General features: G+C 37.7%; 1 long non-coding RNA gene across 7 annotated transcripts in view; it reads right to left on the bottom strand.

Annotated features, from left to right (window-relative positions):
- The window catches only part of LOC310903462, a 65,500-nt gene that overhangs the window by 34,893 nt on the left and 20,553 nt on the right, over positions 1-10,054 (bottom strand). The window lies entirely within an intron of this gene.

Here is a 10,054-nt window from a genome sequence, read left to right as displayed (position 1 = left end):
CTAGAAGGCAAAGAAATAAAAGTTTTAGTATTATAGCTCAGAATATATTCACTAGATCAGCTGATAATTGGTCTTGATGTTAGCTAAGGAAAAATAACTAGCGTTACAGAGGTCTGACAATATCTTTATACTACTTCTTTTTTTATCCTAATTCTTCCTTTGGATTTTCAGTATGTTGTGCTTCAAGCTAGCTCTGAGTGAAAATAGATTATTCAGAATATTAAACAAAAATTAATACTGTGAAATAAGCCTCATATTCAATAATTTAAATATCACAAATAAGTAGGTCTGTGGTATTTTGCTTCATGGTGTTCTGGTTTGTTTTTGTGAGATTATTCAGAAAGACAAAAAATGACAGAAAATGAGCTGATTCTTCAGTGCTGCAGATAAATATTGCTAAGATCCTTCTCTGAAAACTTGAGCCCGTGTGCTCAAACGTATGGTCTTTTGCTCTTGTGGAGCTTACATTTCATTTTCTGTCTTAAATCCTACTTAAATTATCAGAAATACAGGTCTAAGTATTAGTCTAATCTTTTTTTTTGGTACTATGTACCAATCCTGATGAAATTTAAAAAAACAAAACAAAACAAAAAAAAACCAAAAAACAACACCTTGCAGTTTTTCAACAGTTCTGAAAACTGTTATGTCTTTGGCCTGCAGTATTCAGAGGCACCAGAGGAGCCATGGAATAACTCTCCCTTGTCCTTAAAGTGTGGGATGATGGGATCCCATCAGGCGATGGGATTCCCAAAGCCTTCTAATTCTTGGCATTCAAGATTGAAAACGCCAAGACTCAAGTAACAAGTTCCTTGTTAAAGCCACTTGCTTATTAAATTGAACTCAGCTGAACAAGTCTGGTATCAAGTAAATATGGTATAGATTTGAAAATACTTTTTTTTAGGTTTAATATACTTTTCAGTGGTCTAATGATTGCTTTTTGAAGAGCTTGTGGTCTGCAAAATACTATAATTATACAGCATATGCTTTAAAAGACTGGTTTGTAGTATTGACCTTCATGGAGTTTCATGGGAGACATTTTGAGAATGCCAGATCCATCTTGAGTGCAGCTACGCTAACTCCATTACAATTAATGGAGAAACATGCAAGGCTGAAATCTCCAAACAGCTTTCAAAAATCTCACACTTTTTATGTGTCTACTTTACAGTACATGGAAAAAAATACCACCCATCAGGGAACTAAAACACAGTGCTTTAATTACATAATGCCCATTAATGTTAAATTTTATGCTGAAGGTCTATATTATACAAAAGCCAACTAAAATACAAGTCTTCTTTTCAAACCCTCTACCATGTATTGCCTGGACATCTGGTCATTAAAATGAACTTGGCTGCAAAGATAGGCGTTAGACAAAGACGCAACATTTCATGTTGACTTCCAACAGCCTTTATAGTTTGAAATAATTTTATTATTTTGATTTTCTCAAATAATCTTTAAAAGCATTCAAAGAGAAGTAATGCTAGTTGAGTGAGAGAAGAGACTCATATCATGTGAAATCAAGTGATAGTATTTTCAACCGCTGCAGTCTTTCTATAATCTGATACGATTTTAGATTTTCTCTCAAAAGATTTTTTTGTAATGTCAGACTGAAGAATGCCTTTACCAGCTGTATTAGAGGAGAATGTTTGTAAATCTCCATTCATAAATCTTGTTTCTTATTTCATTCTTTGCTCTGAATCTTTCACCTGGTCAATAACTGCAGCCCCTAATTGTTAGTTTGATTGTTTGTTTGTTTGTTTTTTAATAAATATAGCTCTCCTTTTAGCATTCTTTCCAGAGTTTGCCCTCAGACATAAGTCTTCTCTTGTATTAATTCTGGAAATCAGGCAATCGAACCACTCTTGATCTATACGTTAAACTGCTGTAGTTCTACTTTCTCTGGGTGGAGTACAGGAGGGGGTTGGGATACTTTTTATGACAATTTGGAAGTAAATACATCTTTAAAAAAATTGCATCAGTAAGAGGATGTGATTAGTAGATACAGGTAGATACAGGTGAGTCAACATCAGGATCCCATCATGCTTGATACTGTTCAAACACAAAGCAGGGCAACTGCCCCTACCCAAGCACTTAGAGTTGCAGGAGCTGGTGTTTCGAGGCACAAAGAAAGGATCTGGCAGCACTGGTTTGGTCTGCCAGCTCCCTGACTGATGCTGGGCTGGCTTTTGTTGGCATTGCTGGAGGTCTAAGAGTGGATTTAGTAGGACGTTAGGGGCTAGCACAGCTGTTTCTAAGCCTTTTCTCTCAAGATGAAGAAGATACCTGTCTGAGGAAACAACAGTTGCAGTGGATACTGCTAGCCATGAGAGGGGATGTCTTGTAGGGGAAAATGGGTAACGTGGATGGAAAGTGGAAAGGTGCTGGTGGTTTTATCTGGTGGAGAATGGAGACCAAATAGAAGGAGGGTAGAAATGCTGCTCTTGCTGTGGCACTGCGAATGGCTGTGTGTGGGGAGGATGGCATTTTATCTGAGCAGGGAGGATTTTGTGGCAGCAGAAACGTGAGATGGAGGGCTGAGTGATCTGAGTGATGGTTGGATGGTAAATTATACAGAGAACAAAAAGCATGTGGATGCTATCTGGCTAGGCAGACGTCAAAAATGCTTGGACTTACGAAGTAGGAGGATAGTGGGATCAGCTAAAGGGATGTGAAGAATTTTAATGAAAAATAGATATAAAGTTATAACAAAACATGTAATGTTCAAAGTTCTTTCTTGCATTCCCTGTCCTTCCCCTCAGGTGAAATAAGGGGAATATGGCTGGTTTTTTTTACTATAATCTTTGTGTTTTCTTATTGTTCCTGATTTATCACAAATCATGTATGATGATTAGAGTTGATACCTCAAGTGGTTTTATGAGTTAGCCAAAGGATTACCAGCCCTTTCTTTCTTAAGCCTATCATCAGAGCAGTCTTCAGGAGCAGACAGAAGGGAAGAGCAAGGGCCATGGAACAGCACCATGGGTTGAGCGAGAAGAGCACCACAACCTTGCGGCCTGGGTCTTGGGCAGGCAGAGGAAATAGCACAGCATGCGGCTGGGCTACAGGAAGGGGATGTGAGGCTGAGCAGAGGGTGGAAATCTGGGCTGGCCGCCCGCAGGGCTCTCCTGCGGGTGCCCCGGATGCAGGAGCGGGGCCTGCTCTCGTCCCAAGATCAGTGCAGCTGCAGAGCACATCTGGGAGAGGGCTCTTGGCACTTGTATTCTGGCCTCAATTGCAAACCTGTCAATTCCGGGCATCAATCACACTTCTAGTCTTTTCGCTATGTAATATTTTCTATGTACTTTTTTTTTTTAAGACTGCATTAGTGTTTCTGATGAAAGAGCGGAAGACCTTGATGAAATTCAGGTGGCTCTGCTGCTATTTATGTGGGAGCAGCCTCACAGAAGGGCTGTTTTAAGCAGTGACTTGATAAGAATGCTCCATGTTGATGAGCAGTAATGATCAGATCTGTGAGCATTCACATAACCTTACCAGTGATGGAGCCTCCATTTTACACATCTACTTTCCAAATTCCCAGTCTGGTGGGAGCTCACATTATCTTTAATAGCAACTGGTTTTTGCCACTGCATCTTAATGGGTTGGAATCATGCTTAAAATGATTGATAGTTTTTAAGCTTACATGCCGTTGTTGTAAACATTCCTTTTCATTTTTAAATAAATGAGAAACTCAAATAGTCCCCAATTTTCTCACACTCAGTTGTGCTCTTTCCCAACTTCCTGATTGGTTTCAAGGAGAAGTCATGTTCTTCCTTTTTCATTTGCTCAGCTTGTCTGTGTTCCCCTCGCCGCTGATCTCCCTGCTCGCAGGCAGACCCATTCCAGCTCAGTGATGAGTGCCAGTCACGACAGCAGAACAAGCCAAAAGTAGTAAACTTACGATGAAAAGCTTGCAAACTTGGAAGTGCTTAGGTGCCAGGGTTGTAAACTCATTGCAACTTTATTAATGACACCCTGGGGGAAGAATCTTTTAATAGTAAACATATCCAAATGGTTTTGAGCTAAAAAAGATGGTTTTACTTTGTTTTGGTTGCTTGAGTACTACACCATTATCAAGAGATGATTTAGAGCAACAGCAGTGAAGTCTTAGCTTGGATCTTGTTGAACTTAAGGCTCTCCTCCACTGAAAATGTTTTTCCAGCCTTATGGAAGCTCCCACTCCCACCTCTGCCCCCCCCCCCCCCCCCCCGGCATTTTTTGGTTTAAAAAGAGCTATGTGTTAAACAGCATTCGTTGAGTTTAGTGAATAATGAAACACACACTCTTGCTCTGCTTTTGAAATGATATGTGTGTCAGTGTGCTGTGAGTATTATTCTTCTCTCTGGTAGCTTCTACGTGAAAACTCTTTTCCCCGAGAAAATGGAATCTTTGTGTCTTTGTCTCCTTGCTAGCTTTCAGGCATGTTTTGGCAGGAGCTCCGACTGTCGAGGCACTGGAGAGGAGGGGCCTTGTAGTCATTTGTCAGCTTTTCTTGCATCTGTAATTTTTTGTCAACTCAGCAGTACTGGAGGGGCTAAAAAAGGGGGGAGAGCTCATAGTTGTTGAAAGTCAAACTCTTGAAATAATTGCCAGACTGTAACAGTTCAGGGAAGGTGTATGTGTGGGGAGAAACTACCAGTGTTTCAGCTAAAAAAAAAAAAAGCTACAGTGTTCAGGTTTTAGAAAATCTCCATTTCATGCAATTGCATGTCATATATCTCTACAGGCAATTTTACTGTGTTTGTAGACTTGTTTACTGTGTTGATAAACTGGCTTTTTTAATGGTGAAGAAAATATTTCACTGGTGTTCAAGACCTGGTTCTTTCCAACTAACAGATTAATTTAAACATTTTGTCTTTAACTTTGGTCCTAATCCTCTGCTGCTATCTTCCTTCACAGGCCATGCACTTTCATCTCCTTGTGTAATGTAATTAAACATAAATTAGTTAATTTTTTTATTAGAAGATGGATCCCTTCATATTAAAGAAAGCATTTTTCCTCCTTAGCTTTTTATGGAATATTAATGTTGATCTCTCCTCCTCGTTTCAGTAGGCTATTTAAGCTCAGGGCTCATACTGTGAGCTGTTAATTAATCAGTGTGACAGATGAAGAAAGTATCCAACTATGAAAGAAAACCTTACTTCAGTGACTAACAATAAGGATGTGAGCCCGAGTGATTTAAAGGATTTTTTTTGTGTGGATGTGTGATAAGGAGTCTTAAGCTGTTAGAGGTAACGATGTTTTTTTCGCTCAGTTTGTGTCTCTGCACAAACATTAAAGGGCTCATCAATATTTTGTCTTGAAAAGTCTAGACAGCAGTTAAAAGAGCCTCTCCTGCAGTTTGAAGAGATCCCGTTTCCCATAATTAATAACAGGAAGCAAGTAAATAAGGCTTTACTGACAAATGGAACAGTAACACGGACCCAGAAACATTAGCTCCTAGCTGAGAAATGTGGCTGAGGTCTGTTGGTATTAGTGCACAGGAAAAGATTACTGTGGAAGCACATTAGGGCTTTGCTCAAGCTTAATTCAGTTATGTGATAGCAGACTAAAAGTGCAAAAGTAATGATAATGCATTTTAATTATTGAGAGTGATTCCTGACCTTTGTTTACATCAGTGTTACAGCCCAAGAACGCTCTTCTCTCTGTCATTATTTGAAACTCTTTGAACTCTGAAGGAGATTTTTCATGTTTATTTAAAAGCTACCAGAAGGCATTTCAGACACTTCCGGGAACAAACTGTATATATGTATTTCAGGAAGATAAGAAATGAAAGGAAACGTTTTTAATTTTTTTTTCCTTTTTGAAGATTGCCTTTTCTACTCAAAGATACCTTTTCAGAAAGTAGTTGGCACCCCCCCCCTTCCAGTTCCTCTTGTTAAAATTGGTTAAACAACAAAAGGGGAATTACATCCTCATCTCTTGTGTAAAAGAGATTTACCAGTGTAAAACCAGAGCAGCGCTAGTTATCTCACTGAGCTGTTAAGGTCATTTCAGCAGCTCCACATTGCAATGACAAAAATTCAGTCTTGCCCTGCCTGCCATGCTTATGACTGATTTTGGTTTTTGGGTTACTTGGGGGGGGGGGGGGGGAGGTTGTTTTCCTAGGGGAGAGGCATTGACTGAATACAATATCCAGAGGCACTGGAAAGCACATCTAACACCATGTTCGTGCTGGACTTTAAGTCTGAGCTTGTTGAATTAAAGGTTCATCATTCAGTATGTCTACAATGCGATACAATTGTATAATACAGTCTGTATGGCATCTTGGCTGACCTTGAAAAGAGAAGAAAAGTGAATTTGTTTCACTGATTTTTAGGCATGCTAGACAGTGAATCCCTACTTTAGCTATTTACTTTACAGTAACCTACTAGAATTATTCTTCCCCTTGTAGAAAACCCAACATTCTAAAAATGGCAAAATAGACCAAAATAAGCCTGTTTGTAGAGCTAATGTTTTTTCCTTTTCTGTACATTTTAGAAGATTAACAGCCGTTGCTGTATGGGAGCGTGGTGATGCATACTAAATAGTCAGTCCATAAGGCATTTTGGAAGGAATTCAGTAAATTCAAAGGAGATATCCCAACGTTGTATCCCATAATTTTTTCGTTTCCATTGATAGTAGTTAAAATGTATGAAAGCAACAGACTATATCCAAAAAGAAGTTGCATTATTTACGTTGTTGCTTCCATTGCTTAAATCTTGTTAGGTTAAAACATTTACTGCAGATATGGTGCTTAGTGACTGTTTAAATGAGGTACTTGAGCACATGTGCATAACTTCAAGCATAGGCTTTTTCCATTTGACTTGGTGGAATTATATAACTCCACAGTTTGTAACTGGACTTCAGTTACATTTAGAATGCATTTCCCTGTCCTGTTAAGTACTGAGTTCTGTCACCTTGAATCACACATGCCAGTATCCAGCTAGGCTTGTGGCTTGTCAAAGAGAACTTTAGGAATGTGGTGCTACTTGACACAACTGCCCAAGCTCTTAGCGCAAATAATATCTCAAATGACTATTGTAATAGGAAAAAAAATCAGAAGACAACTGTTGAAGTTGCATTTTCAGGGTATAACCATATACTACCATATACTTCAGGTACAATTTGAAAATACTGTGTTAAGATTTTTTTTTTCCTAGCTTAGAACTGCAATAACTAGTTCAGTTCCTGAGGAAAGTTCATGGTGGACAAGAGGCTTTTTCTTTCTCACCAAAAAAACAAACAACAACAACAAACCATGCTCTGTTGCACAGAAAAGCTTTGAAGAAAATTGTATGAATTTATTTCATTTACTTTGGACCTTCAAAAATCAGATGTTTACATGCTGACCTAGGTTTAGAAACTTTTCTAATTACCGAGACAATACACAAACATTTTTAATAAATAATTTGCATATCTTCAATTGCACATTCCAAAGGGCATTTTAAAATTGAGCCCAATCTTTGTATTCGGCTTTTGATGTGACATTTGCATGCTTAAAGAGAACTTTAATGTTTAGGGTGCTTCTTTTAGAATGAAAGGTGGTCAACCAGTAGACTGAATTCTTTGAATTGTATGATAGTACAGTTCAGTAACACATCAGTGGTTCTTAGTTCACCAGTACCTGCAGATTGGTCAAATGTGTATTTCACAGAAATTAACAAGTGTAGTAAAGTGTAGGATAGTGTAAAATAAGATTCCTGGTATAGACCCAATTTCACCTAAAAGATATGGAAAGTACAGTACTAACAGGAACAGATATTGGTATCAGAATTTTGTTATCTTAAACCTATAGATATGTAGCTTCCAAGTGAAACTCTCTTGAGAACTAGCAGTTTCCAGGCTATTCTCTCAATTTCCTGTTTATTTTATATAGTACTGGAAATTCTTTTTGATGCTATGGGGCACTTTTTCTAAAAGGATGAGGGCTGTTTTTAATAAGATATTGTCCAAAGCCCACTCTGTCAAAGTAGCAAGGTTCAAAGTAACTGTAGGTACCCTGATTATATCACAGCTTTTAACACAATTTCTTTTGTCCTTGAGGATTTTTAAGTAATTTGAGCATATTCTTCTATGTGTGTGACCAGTGTTATAAAATATACTCAGGAGTAAAGAGAAGTTCTTCTGATTCAGTGGTATGCTCTTAATAAAAAAAATAATAATAAAATAAAAAAGTAAAACCCCACAAACTAGAATAGAAATAAAGGAAAATACATTTGCAGTCAAATTTGAATATTAAAGTTTCTAAGTACGTTCCAGACTATTTAAATACTTCAAGGATTTATATTTATAACACTTCCTATTAGAATAGGATTTTTTTTTTTAATTCACAGAATTTGGGAAGCTCCACTTGTTTTAATCAGTAACAATTCTGGCACATAATTTAAAAATATTTCCATTCACCCTTCTTTTAAATGAAATAATTGTTGTATAGGTGAGAATCCTGTGGAAGTACTGTGAAATATGTGAAAGTAGATTGACTTACAGAATTGACTTGAAATTTTACATTTATCATGACTACTATTGGCCAGCTCTTGGAAAGTTCACACAGCTGTGTTCTAGAGTTCTACAGGCCTCTGAAGTCTTTCCCTCTGTCTGGAAGGTGTTGAGGAGGAGGACAATACCCCAGGAATCCTTACCGTGTTCTCTACCATGACAGAAGTAGAAGTAGTGTGGACTGGGGGGGGGGCAGGAACAACAACAACAAAAAACAAAACAAAACAAAAACAACACTGTACTTCTCATCCAGACATGCTCCAGATGCTGATTTTGGAAGGACAGACTTTTGCTTTACATAGAGAAAGTTGAAAACAAATGTAAAATTTCTTGTGATCCCCATTTCAACCATCAGAGACTTAAACTGATCTGTACCACTGTCAATCAGAGGAAGATATACTTAAGTATATGAAGTATCAAGGAGCTTTTTTTTTTTCTCTTCCTTTCGGTTACTTCTTGATGTATTAGTTTAAGCAGTTTAAGCTCAGACACATCAAGTCAATGTGTATGAAGTTCTTTCTCCTTTAAGCACAACTCTTTCTGGACAAGGCAAGAGATGAGCATATACGATGATGAAACTAGACTCCTGTTTGTTTGCTAAAATCTTCTCTAAAAAGTTTTTATAACTACCTTGAGCTGTTCCCTTCCAGAAACAGTATTTCTCACTGGTAAACTAAATATGATTTGACTAGCTAAATAAGTGGATTTGTTTTTATTTTTATTTTTGGATAAGAAAACACTTTCCAATCTCATAAACAGCAGGTTCTATTCTCTTCTGTAAGTAGCCAGCACTTTTTTATTTTTTGGCAAGTTCACATCCTTCACTAGCTTGTATACTTGATGCAGGTGTAGTAGAAGCCTTCATTTATGCTACAGGAAGGGAGTTTTATTAAATAAGAAAACCACAGACTTTACACTTTTCTTTTTGCCAAGCTCTGCACAATACATTTTCCTTGAGTAGAATTAGCATAGGAAGTGGGACTGATACGGCCAAACCTGTTTCATGAGTACATAAATCATACTATTCAACAAAAAGCTTTTTAGTAAATCATTTTCTTCACAGTATGTCAAATAATATTTTGGTGCATGCAATGAGTCTTGCTTCTCAGTAGTATGGTGTATAGTACCTTCGCTTTACTAATTAAATTAGCATATATAGACATCAACATGTTAATACTACTTGCTTTCAAGTTAGGACTTGAAATACTTTTCAGTGATTCTTGTCCATCTTGTTTTGCTTCCAGAATGTAGATCTGCTTTTCACCTGCAATAAGGTCATAGCTGAGGGGAGGCTTCGGGAGGGGGAAGGAATCTACAGGGGTGGCATATATTGCTTTACACTGAGTCTTAGCTGAAAGAATTTGGCCTCTGGCCCTGTTCCTCCTTCACAAGCTGCTCTGATAACGGTGGCACAACAGCATACGCCCTGGCAAATGTTCCTGGTGCTGCAGATAATACAGCCTGATGTAGTGATGTGTTGGTTCATTGAAGAGGTTTTAAGAGTTCATTTGAATTTTATTAACTAGAAAAAAAAATCCAGCAAAAACATCCTCATGAAACTTACTGACCTCTAGCATTGCAA

This window comes from Anser anser, assembly GCF_964211835.1.
Source record: "Anser anser genome assembly, chromosome: 8".
Lineage (NCBI taxonomy): Eukaryota > Metazoa > Chordata > Aves > Anseriformes > Anatidae > Anser > Anser anser.
This window is presented reverse-complemented; position numbering and strand designations above follow the sequence as displayed.